A 23,502-nucleotide genomic window follows, 5' to 3' on the forward strand; every position below is an offset into this window, starting at 1 on the left:
CCACAAGACAATGGGGGAAAATGTATCCAGGGGATGTCAGAAGTCTTCACAGTAGCCCATCCCATCACAGAATCCTAGGAGGAAAAAGTGGTTTTGTGGGCTTGGCCCAAGGTCCCTGTTTTGGTGCAGCCCAGGGACTTGGTGCCATGCATCTCAGCTGCTTCAGCCATGAAGGGGCCAATGTAGGGCTCAGGCCATGGCTTCACAGGTTGTAAGGCTCAAGCCTTGGTAGTTTCAACGTGGTGTTGAGCCTGCAAGTGCACAGAAGTCAAGAAATGAGGTTTGGGAAACTCCACCTAGATTTCGTAAGATGTATGGAAATGCCTGGATGCCCAGGCTGAAGTTTGCTATAGGAGCAGGGCTGTCATGGATAACCTCTGCTAGGGCAGTGTGGAAGGGAAATGTGGGATTGGAGCCCCCACACAGGGTCCCTGCTGGGACACTGCCTAATGGAGCTGTGAGAAGAGGGCCACCCTCATCCAGACCCCAGAATGGTAGACCCACTAACAGCTTGCACCATGTGCCTGGAAAAGCTAGACACTCAACACCAACCCATGAAAGCAACCAGAAGGGAGGGTATACTCTGCAAAGCCACAAGGGTGGAGCTGCACAAGACCATGAGAACCCACCTCTTGCCTCAGCATGACCTGGATGTGAGACATGGAGTCAAAGGAGATTGTTTTGGAGCTTTAAGATTTTTGTTTGTTTGTTTGTTTTGTTTTGCTTTGAGACGGAGTCTTGCTCTGTTGCCCAGGCTGGAGTGCAGTGGCACAATCTCGGCTCACTGCAAGCTCCACCTCTGGGGGTTCAGGCCATTCTCCTGCTCAGCCTCCCGAGTAGCTGGGACTACAGGCGCCCGCCACCAAGTCCGGCTAATTTTTTGTGTATTTAGTAGAGACGGGGTTTCACCATGTTAGCCAGGATGGTCTCGACTTCCTGATCTCGTGATCCACCCACCTCAGCCTCCCAGAGTGCTGGGATTACAGGCATGAGCCACCGTGCCCAGCCGAGCTTTAAGATTTTATTGCCCTGCTGAATTTCAGACTTGCATGGGACCTGTAGCCCCTTTGTTTTGGCCAATTTCTTTCTTTTGCAATGGCTATATTTACCCAATGCCCATACCCATATTGTATCTAGGAAGTAACTAACTTGCTTTTGATTTTACAGGCTCATAGGCAGAAGGGACTTGCCTTGTTTCAGATGAGACATCAGACTATGGACTTTTGAGTTAATGCTCAAATGAATTAAGACTTTGGGGGACTGTTGGGAAGGCATGATTGGTTTTGAAATGTGAGAACATGAGATTTGGGAGGGGCCAAGGGGAGAATGATATGGTTTGGTTGTGTCCCGACCCCATAACTCATCTTGAATTGTAACTCCCACAATTCCCAAATGTTGTGGGAGGAACCCAAGGGAGGTGATTGATTTATGGGGGCAGGTCTTTCCCATGCTGTTCCTGTGATGGTGAACGAGTCTCATGAGATCTGATGGTTTTAAAAATGAGAGTTTCTCTGCATAAGCTCTCTCTTTGCCTGCCACCATGCTCATAAGATGTGACTTCCTCCTCCTTGCCTTCTATCACGATTGTGAGGTCTCCCTAGCCACGTTGAACTGTGAGTCCAATTAAACCTCTTTATTTTGTAAATTGCCTAGTCTCTGGTATGTCCTTATCAGCAGTGTGAAATGGACTAATACAAAGTCTCTGCCTAAGCCTTATAGTATAATTTGAAATCGGGTAATATGATGCCTCCAGATTTGTTCTTTTTGCATAGTCTTGGTTTGGCTATGCAGGCTCTTTTTTGGCTCCGTATGATATTTAGGAGTTGTTTTTTTTTTTTTTTTCTTGTTCTGTGAATAACAATGATAGTACTTTTAGTACTTTGATGGAAATTGCATTGAATTTATAGATTGCTTTTGGCAGTAAGGTCATCTTCACAATATTGATTCTACTCATCCTTGCACATGGGATATGTTTCCATTTGTTTGTGTTGCCTATGATTTCTTTCAGGAGTGTTTTGTAGTTTTCGTTGGAGAGATCTTTCATATCCTTGGTTAGGTATATTTGTAAGTTTTTATTTTGGTTTTGTTTTTTGTTTTTTTTCAGCTATTGTAAAAGGGGTTGAGTCTTTATTATTGGGTTTCAGCTTGGCTGCTATTGGTCTATAGCAGTGCTACTAATTTGTGTACATTGATTTTGTATCCTGAAACTTTACTGAATTCATTTTTCAGTTCTAGGAGCTTTTTGGATGAGTTCTTGGGGCTTTTTTAGGTGTACAATTGTATCACCAGTGAACAGCGACAGTTCGACTTCCTCTTTACTGATTTGGATGCCTTTCATTTCTTTCTCTTGTCTGATTGCTCTGGTTAGGACTTCCATTGCTATGTTGAATAGAAGTGGTGAGAGTGGGCATCCTTATCTTGTTCCAGTTTTCAGGGGGAATGCTTTCAACTTTTCCCTGTTCAATATAATGTTGGCTGTGGGTTTGTCACAGATGGTTTTTATTACCTTAAAGTATGTCCCTTCTATGCTGATTTTGCTGAGAGTCTTATTCATAAATGGATGCTGAATTTTGTCAAATGATTTTATTTGCATCTATTGAGATGATTCATGTGAGCTCTGTTTTTAATTCTGTTTATGTGGTGTATCGCATTTCTTGACTTGTGTATTTTAAACCATCCCTGCATCCCTGGTATAGAACCCGCTTGATCATGGTGGATTATCTTTTGATATGCTGTTGAATTTGGTTAGTATTTTGTTGAAAATTTTTGCATCTATGTTCATCAGGGATATTGGTCTGTAGTTTTCTTATTTTGTTATGCCCTTTCCTGGTTTCAGTATTAGAGTGATACTGGCTTAACAGAATGTTTTAGGGAGGATTCTCTCTTTCCCTATCTTTTGCATTAGTGTCAATAGGATTGCTGCCAATTCTTTGAGTGTCTAAAGTAATTAAATTTAAAGATACCTTAAAGCTCACCCAGCCAAAGCTCCTCTCCATGGCAAAAACAGTTTCTAAAGTACCAAAGATGGATGTGACCACCAACATTTAAAAAAATTTTTTTAATATAATTTTAATTATTATTTGAAATTATGGAAAATTCAACAGCATAATAAATGCCTGATTTAACAAATGTTATCCTTTTACCTTTTTGATCTCAGATCTTTTTTAAAAATAAAACTTTAGGCCGGGCGCGGTGGCTCAAGCCTGTAATCCCAGCACTTTGGGAGGCCGAGACGGGCGGATCACGAGTTCAGGAGATCGAGACCATCCTGGCTAACACGGTGAAACCCCGTCTCTACTAAAATACAGAAAAAATTAGCCGGGCGAGGTGGCGGGCGCCTGTACTCCCAGCTACTCGGGAGGCTGAGGCAGGAGAATGGCGTGAACCCGGGAGGCGGGGCTTGCAGTGAGCTGAGATCCGGCCATTGCACTCCAGCCTGGGCAACAGAGCTAGACTCCGTCTCAAAAAAAAAAAAAATAAAACTTTACTGGTACAGGTGTGCATATATATATATATACACACACACATATATGTAATATTCTATGTATGTATATGGTTATATATGTAGTATTGCTTTTTGTTGCAAATTTTACATAAATTGTATCAATGGGGTATATATCTATTTGCAACTTGACTTTCTTCACTTATCATTATGCTTTTTTCCAGTTTTTTTTTTTTGGTTAACACATATTATACTAACACATTTATTTCAATCATGTATATAACTATTTAGTACTTCAGTGCATTAATATATCTAGAATGCATATATAGTTTATGATCCAATGAAGACCTCTTTTGAAAACTAAACTTGGTTTAATTACATCAATGTAATAGGCATAAATTAAGATTGTCCCAGGATGTAAGATCACTCTGAATATGCTAAAATATATGTATATTTCTGATCATTGACATTGTTTCCAGTTTTCAGGTATTACAAGAAATGATGCAGTATCCTCAAACATGCTTTCTGGTGCCCAAATGAGAGAGTTTTCACCAACATTCCAGTGTAAGTTCTGGGCTGTAGATATGCATAATTTCAGTTTATTATGTATTGATATATTGCTTTGAAAATTTATACCTGCATTAGTTATGCATAGAACTTCTTTTTCTCCACATTCTCACCAACACTTGTGGAATCACTTGGGAGGCAGAGTTTCATCATTGTTATAATTTGTACTTCCTTGATTAACAATGAGATTGCACAACCTTCCATATGTTTATTAGCCATTTGGATTTCCTCTTCTGGTAAACAACTCATTTTTGTGTCATTGTATTTGAGTTAATCTTAAGTAAACAAAACATGTCTATTTGTTTTTGCTTGTTTATTTGTTTTTTGAGATTGACTCTCGCTCCGTCACCCAGGCTGGAGTGCAGTGGCTTGATCTCGGCTCACTGCAAGGTCTGCCTCCTGGGTTCACACCATTCTCCTGCCTCAGCCTCCCAAGTAGCTGGGACAACAGGTGCCTGCCACCACACCCAGCTAATTTTTTTGTATTTTTAGTAGCGACGGGTTTTCACCGTGTTAGCCAGGACAGTCTGGATCTCCTGACCTCATGATCCACCACCTCGATCTCCCAAAGTGCTGAGATTAGAGGCGTGAGCCACTGCACCTGGCCTTGTTTTTAATCCTATTTAAAAACCTCTGTCTGAGTGAGTTTGAGCAATTTACGTTTTTTGTAATTATAAATATATTCCACTATATATTTTTTCTTGATCAACTGCAGTAAGGGTTTATTAATGTTATTGATCTTTTCAAATAAATAGATTTTGGTTATAGACAAATTTGGTGAGAATTTATAACAACATGAGTCTTCCAAACCATGAAAAAGGGGTATTTGTTCTTAATTTTCTCAGCAATGTTTTGTTAGCTTTATGCCTCATAGTCACAATTTTTGAAGTTATTTTAAATATTTTGTAATTCATTTTCAAATGTTTGCTAATATATGTAAATACAATTGATTTTAATGTATTTATCTTGCATGAGTTAATTTAGTAATAATGACCTTGATAACTTATTAATTCAAATTGTGGATTCTGGCCTTGTGTGGTGGCTCAAACCTGTAATCCCAGTACTTTGGAAGAGTGATGCAGGTGGATCACCTGAGGTCAGGAGTTTGTGGCCTGCCTGGCCAATATGGCAAAACCCTATCTCTCATAAAAATACAAAAATTAGCCAGTGTTGTGTCACGCAGCTGTAATCCTAGGTACTCTGGAGGGTAAGACAACAGCATTGCTTGAACCCAGGAGACAGAGGTTGCAGTGAGCTGAGATCATGCCACTGAACTCCAGCCTGGGACTCCATCTCAAAAGAAAAACAAATTGTAGATTCTGGTGATTTTTTATTTTACAAAACAACATGATTATTAATAAAAACAGTTTGACTCTTTTCCTTGCAATCTTTATGCCTTTTATTTCTTTTCCTTCTCTTATTGCACTGGAGGACAAGAGTTAATAGAAGTGGTAAAAACAAATATCTTTGCCTTGTTTCTGACCTCATAGGGAACAATGTTACAACATTGAGTATACTATCTGTGTGGTTTTGTAGATGATTTTTATTAGATTGAGGAAGTTCTCTTCTATTCCTAGTTTGCTGATAATTTATATCATATATATGTGCTGAGTTTCATCAAAAGCTTTGCAACTATTAAGATAAACATGTTTTCCCCAGCTTTATCTGTTAATACGGTATATTATTCCATTCTCATACTGTTATAAAGAACTGCCTGAAACTGGGTAATTTATGAAGGAAAGAACTTTAATTGACTCATAGTTCCACAGACTGTACAGGAAGCTTGGCTGTACAGCCTCAGGAAACTTAAAATTAAGGCAGAAGGTGAAGGGGGAGCAAGCACGTCTTGTCATGGCAGAGCAGGAGAGAGGGTGAAGGGAAAGGTGCCACACACTTTTAAACAACCAGATCTCATCAGAACTCACTCACTATCATGGGAACAGCAAGAGAAAAATCTGCTCGCATGATCCAACCACCTTCTACAGATCCCTTCCCCAACATTGGGAATTACAATTCAACATGAGATTTGAGTGGGGACACAGAGCCAAACCATACCATTCCACCTCTGAACTCTCCCAAATCTCATGTTCTTCTCACATTTCAAAATACAATCATGCCTTCCTAACAATCCCCCAAAGTCTTAACTCATCCTAGCGTTAACCCAAAAGTCCAAGTCCAAAGTCTCATCTGAAAGAAGGTAAGCCCTTTCCACCTATGAGCCTATAAAATCAAAAACAAGTTAGTTACTTTCAAGATACAATGGGGGTATAGGCATTGCATAAATGCTCCCATTCCAAAATGGAGGAATTGGCCAAAACAAAGGGGTTACAGGCCCCATGCCAGTCCAAAACCCAGCAGGTCAGTCATCAAATTTTAAAGCTTCAAAATAATACCCTTTGACTCCATGTCTCACATCTAGGACATGCTGATGCAAGGGGCAGGCTCCCAAGGCCTTGAGTAGCTCTGACCCTGTGGCTCTGCAGGGTACAGCCTCTGAAGCTGCTTTCATGCATTGACGTTGAGTGCCCGCAGGTTTTACAGATGCACAGTGCAAGCTATCAGTGGAGCTACCATTCTGGGGTCTAGAGGACGGTGGCCCTCTTTCCACAGCTCCACTAGGTAGTGCCCCAGTAGAGACTCTGTTTGGGGGTCCAAACCCCACATTTTCCCTCTGAACTGCCCTAGTAGAGGTTCTCCATGATATCTCTGCCCCTGCAACAGGCATCTGCCTGGACATTCAGCCGTTTCCATACATCCTCTGAAATCAAAGCGGTGATTCCAAAACCTCAACTCTTGTCTTCTGCATACCTGCAGGCCCAACACCACACGGAAGTCACCAAGACTTGGGGCTTGTACCCTCTGAAGCAATGCCTTGAGCATACCTTGTCCTCATTTAGCTGCAACTGGAGCTGGAGCAGCTGAGATGGAGGGTACCATGTCCTGAGGCTGCCCAGAGCAGCAGGGCCCTGGGCCTGGCCCAGGAAACCATTTTTCCCTCCTACCCCACCCAGGGCTGTGATAGGAAGGGGTGCTTCAAAGGTCTGTGCAATACCCTGGAGGCCATTTCCCCATTGTCTTGGCTAGTAACATTCAGCTCTTCTTTATTTATGCAAATTTATGCAGCTGGCTTGAATTCCTCCCCAGAAAATAAATTGTTTTTATTTATTGTATGGTCAGGCTGCAAAGTTCCCAAACTTTTATGTTCTCCTTCCCTTTTAAATATAAGTTCTAGTATCAGATCATTTCTTTGTTTAGCAAATGAACATAGGCTTTTAGAAGGAGCCAGGGCACATATTGAATGCTTTGCTGCTTAGAAATTTCTTTCACCAGATACCGTAAATCATCTCTTTCAAGTTCAAAGTTCCACAGATCACTAGAGCAGGGACACAATGCCACCAGTCTCTTTGCTAAAGCATAGCAAGAGTAACCATTGTTCCCATTCCCAGTAAGTTCCTTATCTCCATGTGAGGCCACCTCAGCCTGGACTTCACTATCCATATCACCATCAGCACTAGGAAGTTCTAAACTCTCCTTCATCTCTGTCTTTTCTGAGCCCTCCAAACTATTTCAACTCTTCCCATTACCCAGTTCCAAAGCTGCTTCCATATTTTCTGGTATCTTTATAGCAATGTCCCACTTCTCTGCTACCAATTTTCTTTATCAGGCCATTCTCACACTGCTATAAAAAACTCTTGCTGTCATGAGAACAGCAAGGAGGAAATTCACCCCCATGATCCAGTCACCTCCCATCAGGTCCTTCCTCCAACAGTGAAGATCATAATTCAATATGAGATTTGGGTGGGGACACAGAGCCAAACCAGATAACGTGGTGGATGACATTGGTTGATTTTTCAATCCAGATCTGACCAAACAAACCCCACTTAGTCTTAATATATTATGCCACTTATATATTGGTGGATTTGATTTGCTAATATCATGTTTAGGATTTTTGTATCTATGCTTAAGAGTGATATTGGCTTTTAACTTTCCTTTCTTGTGAAGCCCTTGTTATATTTGATACCAAGAATATATTTGCCTAATACAATATTGAGAAGTGTTTACTTCTCTCCGTCTTCTAAAAAACCCCATTTCAGATTCATATTCTTTCTTAAATGTTTGGAATAGTTTACTAGTCCATTCCTGCTCATTTAATATTTTTTTTCCCTTTGTGAGTCTTTCTAGGGGTTTAAAAATTAAACTCTTTTTAAAAAAGTTAGCTTTCTTGATTTTTATTGTATGTTTACCTTCTATTTTATTTATTGCAACTCTTATTTTTATTTTCTTCTTTCCACTTTTTAAATGCTGATTTTCTCTTCTTTTCCCGGCTTCCTAAGTTAGAAGTTTAAACTATTGATTTTCAACCATTCTTACTTTTTAATATATGTGTTTAAAGCTATAAATTTTACTATAAGTACTACTTTAACTGTAACCCACAATTTTTGGTGTCATATTTTCATTATTACTCAATTCAAAATATATACTACTTTTAATTTTGATTCTTTTTTTGATCCATACATGTGTTACTTACAAGTCTGTTGCTTAATTTCCAAAATGTTGAAGATTTTCTACTTATATATCTTTTAATGAGTTCTAATTTAACACCACATGAAGTGGCTATATGCTTTCAATTTTTTTTAGTTTGTTGATATCTACTGTATGTGCTAATGTGTGGTCTATTTTATTAAATGCTCCATGTGCCTTGAAAATAATGTGCATTCTATTGTGTTTGAGTAGAGTGTCCTATATACACATAAATTAATTTGCTTAATTTTGTTGTTCAAATATTCTATATCCTTACTAATCTTTTTCTTTCCTGTTTGTTCTATCAATTATTGAGATAGATGCATTAAATTCTAACTATAACTATGGATTTTTCTCTTTTTTAAGTTGTGTCAATATTTGCTTTATATATTTTTGATGGTATATTATTAGATGCACACAAATTTAGGATTGCTATATCTTCCTATTGTATTAATCCTAATTTCATTATGAAATGTCCATCTTTGTCTTTCCTAGCAACATCAACTACAGTGATAGCATTTTCCATTCTTCACAATCAGCCAAATTTTGTCTTTCTAATATTTAAATCCAATCTGACAATCTTTGAATTTTAATTGAGGTATCTGGTCTACTTACACTTTATGTAATTAATAATAAAGTTCGATTCAATTATAATATTTTGGGTTTTTTTTCTATTTGTCCATTTATTTTCCTATACCTGCTTGTTTTTGAATTAAGCAGATTTTTTATTTCTATTTATTTATTTATTTATAGATGGAGTATTGCTCTGCCACCCAGGCTGAAATGCAGTGGTGTGACCTCAGCTCACAGCAACCTCTGCCTCCCAGGTTTAAGCGATACTCTTACCTCAGCTTCCCAAGTAGCTGGGACTACAGGCATGAGCCACCACAGCCAGCTAACATTTTTGTATTTTCAGTAGAGACAGGGTTTCACCATATTGGCTAGGCCGGTCTCAAACTCCTGATCTCAAATGATCCACCTGCCACAGACTCCCAAAGTGCTAGAGTTACAGGCATGAGCCACCACACCTGGCCTCAATTTATCTCTCTGTTAGTTCTTTAGTTATACAGTTTTGAATTATTCCTTTAGTAGTTACCCAAGTGATTACAATGTACTTCTCATATATCATATGATAATCCTTGTTAAGTTAGAAATTTAGCAATTTATGAATAATGCAAGAAGCTTACAATTTTATAGTTGTTTAATTCTACTAGTCCTCTCTCCCCAAACCTGGACTTTGTGCTAGAGTGGTCATATGTTTGCTTTTATATTTATTATATACCCCAGAAGATGATGCTATTAATGCTGTATTATGTAGTCAATGTTATTTTATATTTACCTGTATATTTATCATTCCAGGTGCTCTCCATTTCCTCTTGTAGATCTATTTTTTCTTCTAGGATCATTTTCTGCAGCCTGAAAAAAAGTTCCTTGAGTGTAGGTATGCTGGCAACCAATTATTTTAGCTTTTGTTTATTTGCAAACATCTTAATTTTGCCTTCATTTTTAGAAGATACTGTCTCTATGTATATAAATCTAGATTAATGATTTTTTCTGTTTTTGTTTTTTCTATTTGTTTTGTTAATGTCATTTATTTGTCTTCTGATTATAGTTTCTGCTGAAAGATTAACCACCAGTTGCACTGTTGATTCTTTAAAGTGTTCCCCCACTACCCAATTCCATTGCTGGCTGCTTTTAAGACTTCTTCTTTGTCTTTAGTTTTCAGTGTGTGACTCTGGTTCACCTACAGTACTTTTACTTGTATTTACTGTCATTGGGGTTTCATAGATTCTTGAATTTGTGGGTTGGTGTCCTTCATCAGCTCTTCAGCATTCTCAAGTATTGTCTCTTCAATTATTGCTTTTATCGCTTTTACCTCCTCTTTCTCTGTCTTCTTATCCTGTGATCTTAATTACATATATAGCAGACTATCTCACTGACTCATATATTTCTTATGTTCTTTTCTAATTTTCTCTGTGTACTTCAATTTTTATTTGTCTATTGATCAGTCCTTGAGTTCAGTAATCCTCTCTTCTGCTGTGTCCAGTGTACTGTAAAATTCCAACTACCAAGATTTTAATTTCAGATATTATAATTCTTAGTTTTAGAATGCCTACTTGATTATTCTTCAAGTTTCATTTTCTGTTAAGAGTCTACATTTTTTTCACCTTTTCCTTTATTTTCTTTTAAATATTTATATAAGTTGTTTTAACATCCTCTGCTAACTCTAATATCTGTATCATGAGCAGATATATGTCCAGTCTTCTGTTTTCTCTCAATTATTATTCACATTTTTATACCTCTTAATATGACTCATATTTTTAATTGTACTGTGGATCTTGTATGTAAAAGACTATAGAGACTGTAGATTGCAAATGATAATACTTATCCCCCCAAAATAATTCCTTCTTTTGTTACGTAGGTAAGGTGAGAGTATGGTGACCTCAATTCTGCTATTAATTTGTAGTTTTAGTAAGACCAGTCTATCTCTGCTTTGTTTCTATTCCTCATTTGTGACTCTCTGAAGCTTTTGATTGACAGTCTATCAAGTCCTAAAATACTATGTAAGATTCAGTCTTGTCATAAAGAGTTTTTGAACTTACCTTTTTAGCTTCTTGTCCCATGCAGCTTCTAAATATAGCAGTTATTTTGAGTCTCCAACTCTGATGGGATTTTATCTTGTAAGTCCTCCAAGGTGACAGAGAGTTTACTCTGATTTTTGAAAGTTTTCAGCCCAGCCTAGCCCCCTCTGCATCCTTAGAACTCAGCAAATATACTGTTGGAAAAAGTGGCTATGCATTTCGATCCTTTAAATTCCTATCTAAAGTTTCATTGTTTTCTTTTACCCTCAGTAGAGTTGCTGAACTGACGCTAAGCCATATTTTCCATTCTCACTTGAAAATAGTATTACTGGGGGGCGGAGCAAGATGGCCGAATAGGAACAGCTCCAGTCTCCAACTCCCAGCGCGAGCGACACAGAAGACCGGTGATTTCTGCATTTTCAACTGAGGTACTGGGTTCATCTCACTGGGGAGTGCCGGACGATCGGTGCTGGTCAGCTGCTGCAGCCCGACCAGCGAGAGCTGAAGCAGGGCGAGGCATTGCCTCACCTGGGAAGCGCAAGGGGGAAGGGAATCCCTTTTCCTAGCCAGGGGAACTGAGACACACAACACCTGGAAAATCGGGTAACTCCCACCCCAATACTGCGCTTTAAGCAAACAGGCACACCAGGAGATCATATCCCACACCTGGCCGGGAGGGCCCCACACCCACAGAACCTCCCTCATTGCTAGCACAGCAGTCTGTGATCTACCGGCAAGGCAGCAGCGAGGCTGGGGGAGGGGCGCCCGCCATTGCTGAGGCTTAAGTAGGTAAACAAAGCTGCTGGGAAGCTCCAACTGGGTGGAGCTCACAGCAGCTCAAGGAAACCTGCCTGTCTCTATAGACTCCACCTCTGGGGACAGGGCACAGTAAACAATAACAAACTCAGCCGAAACCTCTGCAGACACAAACGACTCTGTCTGACAGCTTTGAAGAGAGCAGTGGATCTCCCAACACGGAGGTTGAGATCTGAGAAGGGACAGACTCCCTGCTCAAGTGGGTCCCTGACCCCTGAGTAGCCTAACTGGGAGACATCCCCCACCAGGGGCAGTCTGACACCCTACACCTCACAGGGTGGAGTACACCCCTGAGAGGAAGCTTCCAAAGCAAGAATCAGACAGGTACACTCGCTGTTCAGAAATATTCTATCTTCTGCAGCCTCTGCTGCTGATACCCAGGCAAACAGGGTCTGGAGTGGACCTCAAGCAATCTCCAACAGACCTACAGCTGAGGGTCCTGACTGTTAGAAGGAAAACTATCAAACAGGAAGGACACCTACACCAAAACCCCATCAGTACATCACCATCATCAAAGACCAGAGGCAGATAAAACCACAAAGATGGGGAAAAAGCAGGGCAGAAAAGCTGGAAATTCAAAAAATAAGAGCGCATCTCCCCCGGCAAAAGAGCGCAGCTCATCGCCAGCAACGGATCAAAGCTGGACGGAGAATGACTTTGGCGAGATGAGAGAAGAAGGCTTCACTCCATCAAATTTCTCAGAGCTAAAGGAGGAATTATGTACCCAGCGCAAAGAAACTAAAAATCTTGAAAAAAAAGTGGAAGAATTGATGGCTAGAGTAATTAATGCAGAGAAGGTCATAAACGAAATGAAAGAGATGAAAACCATGACACGAGAAATACGTGACAAATGCACAAGCTTCAGTAACCGACTCGATCAACTGGAAGAAAGAGTATCTGCGATTGAGGATCAAATGAATGAAATGAAGTGAGAAGAGAAACCAAAAGAAAAAAGAAGAAAAAGAAATGAACAAAGCCTGCAAGAAGTATGGGATTATGTAAAAAGACCAAATCTACGTCTGATTGGGGTGCCTGAAAGTGAGGGGGAAAATGGAACCAAGTTGGAAAACACTCTTCAGGATATCATCCAGGAGAACTTCCCCAACCTAGTAGGGCAGGCCAACATTCAAATCCAGGAAATACAGAGAACGCCACAAAGATACTCCTCGAGAAGAGCAACTCCAAGACACATAATTGCCAGATTCACCAAAGTTGAAATGAAGGAAAAAATCTTAAGGGCAGCCAGAGAGAAAGGTCGGGTTACCCACAAAGGGAAGCCCATCAGACTAACAGCAGATCTCTCGGCAGAAACTCTCCAAGCCAGAAGAGAGTGGGGGCCAATATTCAACATTCTTAAAGAAAAGAATTTTAAACCCAGAATTTCATATCCAGCCAAACTAAGTTTCATAAGTGAAGGAGAAATAAAATCCTTTACAGATAAGCAAATGCTTAGAGATTTTGTCACCACTAGGCCTGCCTTACAAGAGACCCTGGAGGAAGCACTAAACATGGAAAGGAACAACCGGTACCAGCCATTGCGAAAACATGCCAACATGTAAAGACCATCGAGGCTAGGAAGAAACTGCATCAACTAATGAGCAAAATAACCAGTTAATATCATAATGGCAGGATCAAGTTCACACATAACAATCTTAACCTTAAATGTAAATGGACTAAATGCTCCAATTAAAAGACACAGACTGGCAAACTGGATAAAGAGTCAAGACCCATCTGTCTGCTGTATTCAGGAGACCCATCTCACACGCAGAGACATACATAGGCTCAAAATAAAGGGATGGAGGAAGATTTACCAAGCAAATGGAGAACAAAAAAAAGCGGGGGTTGCAATACTAGTCTCTGATAAAACAGACTTTAAACCATCAAAGATCAAAAGAGACAAAGAAGGCCATTACATAACGGTAAAGGGATCAATTCAACAGGAAGAGCTAACTATCCTAAATATATATGCACCCAATACAGGAGCACCCAGATTCATCAAGCAAGTCCTTAGAGACTTACAAAGAGACTTAGACTCCCATACAATAATAATGGGAGACTTCAACACTCCACTGTCAACATTAGACAGATCAACGAGACAGAAAGTTAACAAGGATATCCAGGAATTGAACTCATCTCTGCAGCAAGCAGACCTAATAGACATCTATAGAACTCTGCACCCCAAATCAACAGAATATACATTCTTCTCAGCACCACATCGTACTTACTCCAAAATCAACCACGTAATTGGAAGTAAAGCACTCCTCAGCAAATGTGCAAGAACAGAAATTATAACAAACTGTCTCTCAGACCACAGTGCAATCAAACTAGAACTCAGGACTAAGAAACTCAATCAAAACCGCTCAACTACATGGAAACTGAACAACCTGCTCCTGAATGACTACTGGGTACATAACGAAATGAAGGCAGAAATAAAGATGTTCTTTGAAACCAATGAGAACAAAGATACAACATACCAGAATCCCTGGGACACATTTAAAGCAGTGTGTAGAGGGAAATTTATAGCACTAAATGCCCACAAGAGAAAGCAGGAAAGATCTAAAATTGACACTCTAACATCACAATTAAAAGAACTAGAGAAGCAAGAGCAAACACATTCGAAAGCTAGCAGAAGGCTAGAAATAACTAAGATCAGAGCAGAACTGAAGGAGATAGAGACACAAAAAACTCTCCAAAAAATCAATGAATCCAGGAGTTGGTTTTTTGAAAAGATCAACAAAATTGACAGACCACTAGCAAGACTAATAAAGAAGAAAAGAGAGAAGAATCAAATCGATGCAATTAAAAATGATAAAGGGGATATCACCACCGACCCCACAGAAATACAAACTACCATCAGAGAATACTATAAACACCTCTACGCAAATAAACTGGAAAATCTAGAAGAAATGGATAATTTCCTGGACACTTACACTCTTCCAAGACTAAACCAGGAAGAAGTTGAATCCCTGAATAGACCAATAGCAGGCTCTGAAATTGAGGCAATAATTAATAGCCTACCAACCAAAAAAAGTCCAGGACCAGATGGATTCACAGCTGAATTCTACCAGAGGTACAAGGAGGAGTTGGTACCATTCCTTCTGAAACTATTCCAATCAATAGAAAAAGAGGGAATCCTCCCTAATTCATTTTATGAGGCCAACATCATCCTGATACCAAAGCCTGGCAGAGACACAACAAAAAAAGAGAATTTTAGACCAATATCCCTGATGAACATCGATGCAAAAATCCTCAATAAAATACTGGCAAACCGGATTCAGCAACACATCAAAAAGCTTACCCACCATGATCAAGTGGGCTTCATCCCTGGGATGCAAGGCTGGTTCAACATTCGCAAATCAATAAACATAATCCAGCATATAAACAGAACCAAAGACAAGAACCACATGATTATCTCAATAGATGCAGAAAAGGCTTTTGACAAAATTCAACAGCCCTTCATGCTAAAAACGCTCAATAAATTCGGTATTGATGGAACGTACCTCAAAATAATAAGAGCTATTTATGACAAACCCACAGCCGATATCATACTGAATGGGCAAAAACTGGAAAAATTCCCTTTGAAAACTGGCACAAGACAGGGATGCCCTCTCTCACCACTCCTATTCAACATAGTGTTGGAAGTTCTGGCTAGGGCAATTAGGCAAGAGAAAGAAATCAAGGGTATTCAGTTAGGAAAAGAAGAAGTCAAACTGTCCCTGTTTGCAGATGACATGATTGTATATTTAGAAAACCCCATTGTCTCAGCCCAAAATCTCCTTAAGCTGATAAGCAACTTCAGCAAAGTCTCAGGATACAAAATTAATGTGCAAAAATCAGAAGCATTCTTATACACCAGTAACAGACAAACAGAGAGCCAAATCAGGAATGAACTTCCATTCACAATTGCTTCAAAGAGAATAAAATACCTAGGAATCCAACTTACAAGGGATGTAAAGGACCTCTTCAAGGAGAACTACAAACCACTGCTCAGTGAAATCAAAGAGGACACAAACAAATGGAAGAACATACCATGCTCATGGATAGGAAGAATCAATATCGTGAAAATGGCCATACTGCCCAAGGTAATTTATAGATTCAATGCCATCCCCATCAAGCTACCAATGAGTTTCTTCACAGAATTGGAAAAAACTGCTTTAAAGTTCATATGGAACCAAAAAAGAGCCCGCATCTCCAAGACAATCCTAAGTCAAAAGAACAAAGCTGGAGGCATCACGCTACCTGACTTCAAACTATACTACAAGGCTACAGTAACCAAAACAGCATGGTACTGGTACCAAAACAGAGATATAGACCAATGGAACAGAACAGAGTCCTCAGAGATAATACCACACATCTACAGCCATCTGATCTTTGACAAACCTGAGAGAAACAAGAAATGGGGAAAGGATTCCCTATTTAATAAATGGTGCTGGGAAAATTGGCTAGCCATAAGTAGAAAGCTGAAACTGGATCCTTTCCTTACTCCTTATACGATAATTAATTCAAGATGGATTAGAGACTTAAATGTTAGACCTAATACCATAAAAATCCTAGAGGAAAACCTAGGTAGTACCATTCAGGACATAGGCATGGGCAAAGACTTCATGTCTAAAACACCAAAAGCAACGGCAGCAAAAGCCAAAATTGACAAATGGGATCTAATTAAACTAAAGAGCTTCTGCACAGCAAAAGAAACTACCATCAGAGTGAACAGGCAACCTACAGAATGGGAGAAAATTTTTGCAATCTACTCATCTGACAAAGGGCTAATATCCAGAACCTACAAAGAACTCAAACAAATTTACAAGAAAAAAACAAACAACCCCATCAAAAAGTGGGCAAAGGATATGAACAGACATTTCTCAAAAGAAGACATTCATACAGCCAACAGACACATGAAAAAATGCTCATCATCACTGGCCATCAGAGAAATGCAAATCAAAACCACAATGAGATACCATCTCACACCAGTTAGAATGGCGATCATTAAAAAGTCAGGAAACAACAGGTGCTGGAGAGGATGTGGAGAAATAGGAACACTTTTACACTGTTGGTGGGATTGTAAACTAGTTCAACCATTATGGAAAACAGTATGGCGATTCCTCAAGGATCTAGAACTAGATGTACCATATGACCCAGCCATCCCATTACTGGGTATATACCCAAAGGATTATAAATTATGCTGCTATAAAGACACATGCACACGTATGTTTATTGCAGCACTATTCACAATAGCAAAGACTTGGAATCAACCCAAATGTCCATCAGTGACAGATTGGATTAAGAAAATGTGGCACATATACACCATGGAATACTATGCAGCCATCAAAAAGGATGAGTTTGCGTCCTTTGTAGGGACATGGATGCAGCTGGAAACCATCATTCTTAGCAAACTATCACAAGAACAGAAAACCAAACACCTCATGTTCTCACTCATAGGTGGGAACTGAACAATAAGATCACTTGGACTCAGGAAGGGGAACATCACACACCGGGGCCTATCATGGGGAGTGGGGACGGGGGAGGGATTGCATTGGGAGTTATACCTGATGTAAATGACGAGTTGATGGGTGCAGCACAGCAACATGGCACAAGTATACATATGTAACAAACCTGCACGTTATGCACAATTACCCTACAACTTAAAGTATAATAATAATAAATAAATTTTAAAAAAAAAAGAAAAAAAAAAAAGAAAAATCTAGTCAATTTTGAATGTTTGTGTATAAGGGCCAAAAAGGATAACAGCAATATTTAATAAACTCTCCTCATTTTATAGGTCATACATAGAAAATAAAAGCAATAACAATAAGTACTCATTGAACTCCGATGAGACACAGTGTAAGAAAAAAATAACAGACTTTAAATATACATGTGAAGAAGTCACAGTCATGTAGAACACAGTATGGAGAGATAAGGGTAGAAAAATATCAAAGACAGGTGAAGAGATGTAGAGAGTAAAATGAAAAAATCAGATATGCATCTGATAAGCATTTCAGAAGGAGAGATTATGGATAATGGCAGAGGGGAGTTTCCATATCATTGATAAGGATTTTCCAGAATTGAAGAAATCTGTGAGTTCTCAGATTGAAGAAGTGTGTGAGTCAAAGACAAAATAATAAAATAAAATAAATCGACAGTTAAGTATATTGTAATGAAAGTCTATTTTAATAGAATACCAGTGTTCTGGAATAAAATTTTAAGAACATTATGAGGATAAAGAAAAAATAGCCTAACAAAAGACATTTCAATAGATCAATAGATGAAAAATAGAGGACTGATTTTTCTCAAAATAGTGAAAAGGAAGGACAGATGACTTAGAATACTCTCTTCTCAAAAGGCAAAAAGAAAATAATTGACAACCTAGACATCTGTAAACAGACAAACCAGTATTCAAGAATGAGGGTGAAATAAGGAATATTTTGGATGAAGACAATATGTTTTTATAACTTACTACCTCTCACTGAATAAACTATTAAAAATCTATATCAGAAATAATTAAATTGAACCAGAAGGATGAAATAAGATGGCAGAAAAAATAATAAGTAAGAAGTTACTAAACTAAGCCATGCCCAGTGTTCTTTGCCTATAAAACCAGTTACCTGGAAGCTGAGGAGGGAGGATTTGCCAGCCTAGACAACATGGCAAGATCCAATCCCTAAAAAACAAATGACTAAGCCAAGCTTTTGACAGAAGTTAGAATCAACTGTCACAAATAATTATTAATGTTTTCAAAATTAATTAATTAAACATTTAAGATTAACCTCAGGTTTTCTTAACCGATGAGTAGACGTCAAAAATTTAAAGTTAACCATTAAAAAATGAAAATAGATTGTGTCTATGTGTTCCAAACAAGCAGGTCAAAACAATAAACATAGGAAAGGATAAAAAAAAAAAAAGCAACAAAGAGAAAGTATAATGACAGAAAAAAATACATGAAATAAGATGTTAAAAACACAACCAAATAGCCTTCTGCTTGTGGAAAGGATATAGTTGACACTATCAGATCAATACTCCCAGTACAGGAACTAGAAAAGATTACCTATAAAAATCAATTTTTTTGAAATCAAGGAGACATGAAAGCAACAAAAAGTAGTTGAAATAAAATCCCAGACAGCAATTTCTAGGTGAGATGACAATCACATGCCATGTTCTTCATTAAGGAGTAATACATTTTCTTTTCTTTTTTTTTTTTATGATTCATGTATACAGTAAATTTTCTTTTTTTTTTTAATTTATTTATTATTATTATACTTTAAGTTGTAGGGTACATGTGCATAACGTGCAGGTTTGTTACATATGTATACTTGTGCCTTGTTGGTGTGCTGCACCCATCAACTCGTCATTTACATCAGGTATAACTCCCAATGCAATCCCTCCCCCCTCCCCCCCTCCCCCCTCCCCATGATAGGCCCCGGTGTGTGATGTTCCCCTTCCTGAGTCCAAGTGATCTTATTGTTCAGTTCCCACCTATGAGTGAGAACATGAGGTGTTTGGTTTTCTGTTCTTGTGATAGTTTGCTAAGAATGATGGTTTCCAGCTGCATCCATGTCCCTACAAAGGACGCAAACTCATCCTTTTTGATGGCTGCATAGTATTCCATGGTGTATATGTGCCACATTTTCTTAATCCAATCTGTCACTGATGGACATTTGGGTTGATTCCAAGTCTTTGCTATTGTGAATAGTGCTGCAATAAACATACGTGTGCATGTGTCTTTATAGCAGCATAATTTATAATCCTTTGGGTATATACCCAGTAATGGGATGGCTGGGTCATATGGTACATCTAGTTCTAGATCCTTGAGGAATCGCCATACTGTTTTCCATAATGGTTGAACTAGTTTACAATCCCACCAACAGTGTAAAAGTGTTCCTATTTCTCCACATCCTCTCCAGCACCTGTTGTTTCCTGACTTTTTAATGATCGCCATTCTAACTGGTGTGAGATGGTATCTCATTGTGGTTTTGATTTGCATTTCTCTGATGGCCAGTGATGATGAGCATTTTTTCATGTGTCTGTTGGCTGTATGAATGTCTTCTTTTGAGAAATGTCTGTTCATATCCTTTGCCCACTTTTTGATGGGGTTGTTTGTTTTTTTCTTGTAAATTTGTTTGAGTTCTTTGTAGGTTCTGGATATTAGCCCTTTGTCAGATGAGTAGATTGCAAAAATTTTCTCCCATTCTGTAGGTTGCCTGTTCACTCTGATGGTAGTTTCTTTTGCTGTGCAGAAGCTCTTTAGTTTAATTAGATCCCATTTGTCAATTTTGGCTTTTGCTGCCGTTGCTTTTGGTGTTTTAGACATGAAGTCTTTGCCCATGCCTATGTCCTGAATGGTACTACCTAGGTTTTCCTCTAGGATTTTTATGGTATTAGGTCTAACATTTAAGTCTCTAATCCATCTTGAATTAATTATCGTATAAGGAGTAAGGAAAGGATCCAGTTTCAGCTTTCTACTTATGGCTAGCCAATTTTCCCAGCACCATTTATTAAATAGGGAATCCTTTCCCCATTTCTTGTTTCTCTCAGGTTTGTCAAAGATCAGATGGCTGTAGATGTGTGGTATTATCTCTGAGGACTCTGTTCTGTTCCATTGGTCTATATCTCTGTTTTGGTACCAGTACCATGCTGTTTTGGTTACTGTAGCCTTGTAGTATAGTTTGAAGTCAGGTAGCGTGATGCCTCCAGCTTTGTTCTTTTGACTTAGGATTGTCTTGGAGATGCGGGCTCTTTTTTGGTTCCATATGAACTTTAAAGCAGTTTTTTCCAATTCTGTGAAGAAACTCATTGGTAGCTTGATGGGGATGGCATTGAATCTATAAATTACCTTGGGCAGTATGGCCATTTTCACGATATTGATTCTTCCTATCCATGAGCATGGTATGTTCTTCCATTTGTTTGTGTCCTCTTTGATTTCACTGAGCAGTGGTTTGTAGTTCTCCTTGAAGAGGTCCTTTACATCCCTTGTAAGTTGGATTCCTAGGTATTTTATTCTCTTTGAAGCAATTGTGAATGGAAGTTCATTCCTGATTTGGCTCTCTGTTTGTCTGTTACTGGTGTATAAGAATGCTTCTGATTTTTGCACATTAATTTTGTATCCTGAGACTTTGCTGAAGTTGCTTATCAGCTTAAGGAGATTTTGGGTTGAGACAATGGGGTTTTCTAAATATACAATCATGTCATCTGCAAACAGGGACAGTTTGACTTCTTCTTTTCCTAACTGAATACCCTTGATTTCTTTCTCTTGCCTAATTGCCCTAGCCAGAACTTCCAACACTATGTTGAATAGGAGTGGTGAGAGAGGGCATCCCTGTCTTGTGCCAGTTTTCAAAGGGAATTTTTCCAGTTTTTGCCCATTCAGTATGATATCGGCTGTGGGTTTGTCATAAATAGCTCTTATTATTTTGAGGTACGTTCCATCAATACCGAATTTATTGAGCGTTTTTAGCATGAAGGGCTGTTGAATTTTGTCAAAAGCCTTTTCTGCATCTATTGAGATAATCATGTGGTTCTTGTCTTTGGTTCTGTTTATATGCTGGATTATGTTTATTGATTTGCGAATGTTGAACCAGCCTTGCATCCCAGGGATGAAGCCCACTTGATCATGGTGGGTAAGCTTTTTGATGTGTTGCTGAATCCGGTTTGCCAGTATTTTATTGAGGATTTTTGCATCGATGTTCATCAGGGATATTGGTCTAAAATTCTCTTTTTTTGTTGTGTCTCTGCCAGGCTTTGGTATCAGGATGATGTTGGCCTCATAAAATGAATTAGGGAGGATTCCCTCTTTTTCTATTGATTGGAATAGTTTCAGAAGGAATGGTACCAACTCCTCCTTGTACCTCTGGTAGAATTCAGCTGTGAATCCATCTGGTCCTGGACTTTTTTTGGTTGGTAGGCTATTAATTATTGCCTCAATTTCAGAGCCTGCTATTGGTCTATTCAGGGATTCAACTTCTTCCTGGTTTAGTCTTGGAAGAGTGTAAGTGTCCAGGAAATTATCCATTTCTTCTAGATTTTCCAGTTTATTTGCGTAGAGGTGTTTATAGTATTCTCTGATGGTAGTTTGTATTTCTGTGGGGTCGGTGGTGATATCCCCTTTATCATTTTTAATTGCATCGATTTGATTCTTCTCTCTTTTCTTCTTTATTAGTCTTGCTAGTGGTCTGTCAATTTTGTTGATCTTTTCAAAAAACCAACTCCTGGATTCATTGATTTTTTGGAGAGTTTTTTGTGTCTCTATCTCCTTCAGTTCTGCTCTGATCTTAGTTATTTCTAGCCTTCTGCTAGCTTTCGAATGTGTTTGCTCTTGCTTCTCTAGTTCTTTTAATTGTGATGTTAGAGTGTCAATTTTAGATCTTTCCTGCTTTCTCTTGTGGGCATTTAGTGCTATAAATTTCCCTCTACACACTGCTTTAAATGTGTCCCAGGGATTCTGGTATGTTGTATCTTTGTTCTCATTGGTTTCAAAGAACATCTTTATTTCTGCCTTCATTTCGTTATGTACCCAGTAGTCATTCAGGAGCAGGTTGTTCAGTTTCCATGTAGTTGAGCGGTTTTGATTGAGTTTCTTAGTCCTGAGTTCTAGTTTGATTGCACTGTGGTCTGAGAGACAGTTTGTTATAATTTCTGTTCTTGCACATTTGCTGAGGAGTGCTTTACTTCCAATTACGTGGTTGATTTTGGAGTAAGTACGATGTGGTGCTGAGAAGAATGTATATTCTGTTGATTTGGGGTGCAGAGTTCTATAGATGTCTATTAGGTCTGCTTGCTGCAGAGATGAGTTCAATTCCTGGATATCCTTGTTAACTTTCTGTCTCGTTGATCTGTCTAATGTTGACAGTGGAGTGTTGAAGTCTCCCATTATTATTGTATGGGAGTCTAAGTCTCTTTGTAAGTCTCTAAGGACTTGCTTGATGAATCTGGGTGCTCCTGTATTGGGTGCATATATATTTAGGATAGTTAGCTCTTCCTGTTGAATTGATCCCTTTACCGTTATGTAATGGCCTTCTTTGTCTCTTTTGATCTTTGATGGTTTAAAGTCTGTTTTATCAGAGACTAGTATTGCAACCCCCGCTTTTTTTTGTTCTCCATTTGCTTGGTAAATCTTCCTCCATCCCTTTATTTTGAGCCTATGTATGTCTCTGCGTGTGAGATGGGTCTCCTGAATACAGCAGACAGATGGGTCTTGACTCTTTATCCAGTTTGCCAGTCTGTGTCTTTTAATTGGAGCATTTAGTCCATTTACATTTAAGGTTAAGATTGTTATGTGTGAACTTGATCCTGCCATTATGATATTAACTGGTTATTTTGCTCGTTAGTTGATGCAGTTTCTTCCTAGCCTCGATGGTCTTTACATGTTGGCATGTTTTCGCAATGGCTGGTACCGGTTGTTCCTTTCCATGTTTAGTGCTTCCTCCAGGGTCTCTTGTAAGGCAGGCCTAGTGGTGACAAAATCTCTAAGCATTTGCTTATCTGTAAAGGATTTTATTTCTCCTTCACTTATGAAACTTAGTTTGGCTGGATATGAAATTCTGGGTTTAAAATTCTTTTCTTTAAGAATGTTGAATATTGGCC

The sequence above is a fragment of the Macaca nemestrina genome, chromosome 1, assembly GCF_043159975.1.
Source record: "Macaca nemestrina isolate mMacNem1 chromosome 1, mMacNem.hap1, whole genome shotgun sequence".
Taxonomy (NCBI): Eukaryota; Metazoa; Chordata; class Mammalia; order Primates; family Cercopithecidae; genus Macaca; species Macaca nemestrina.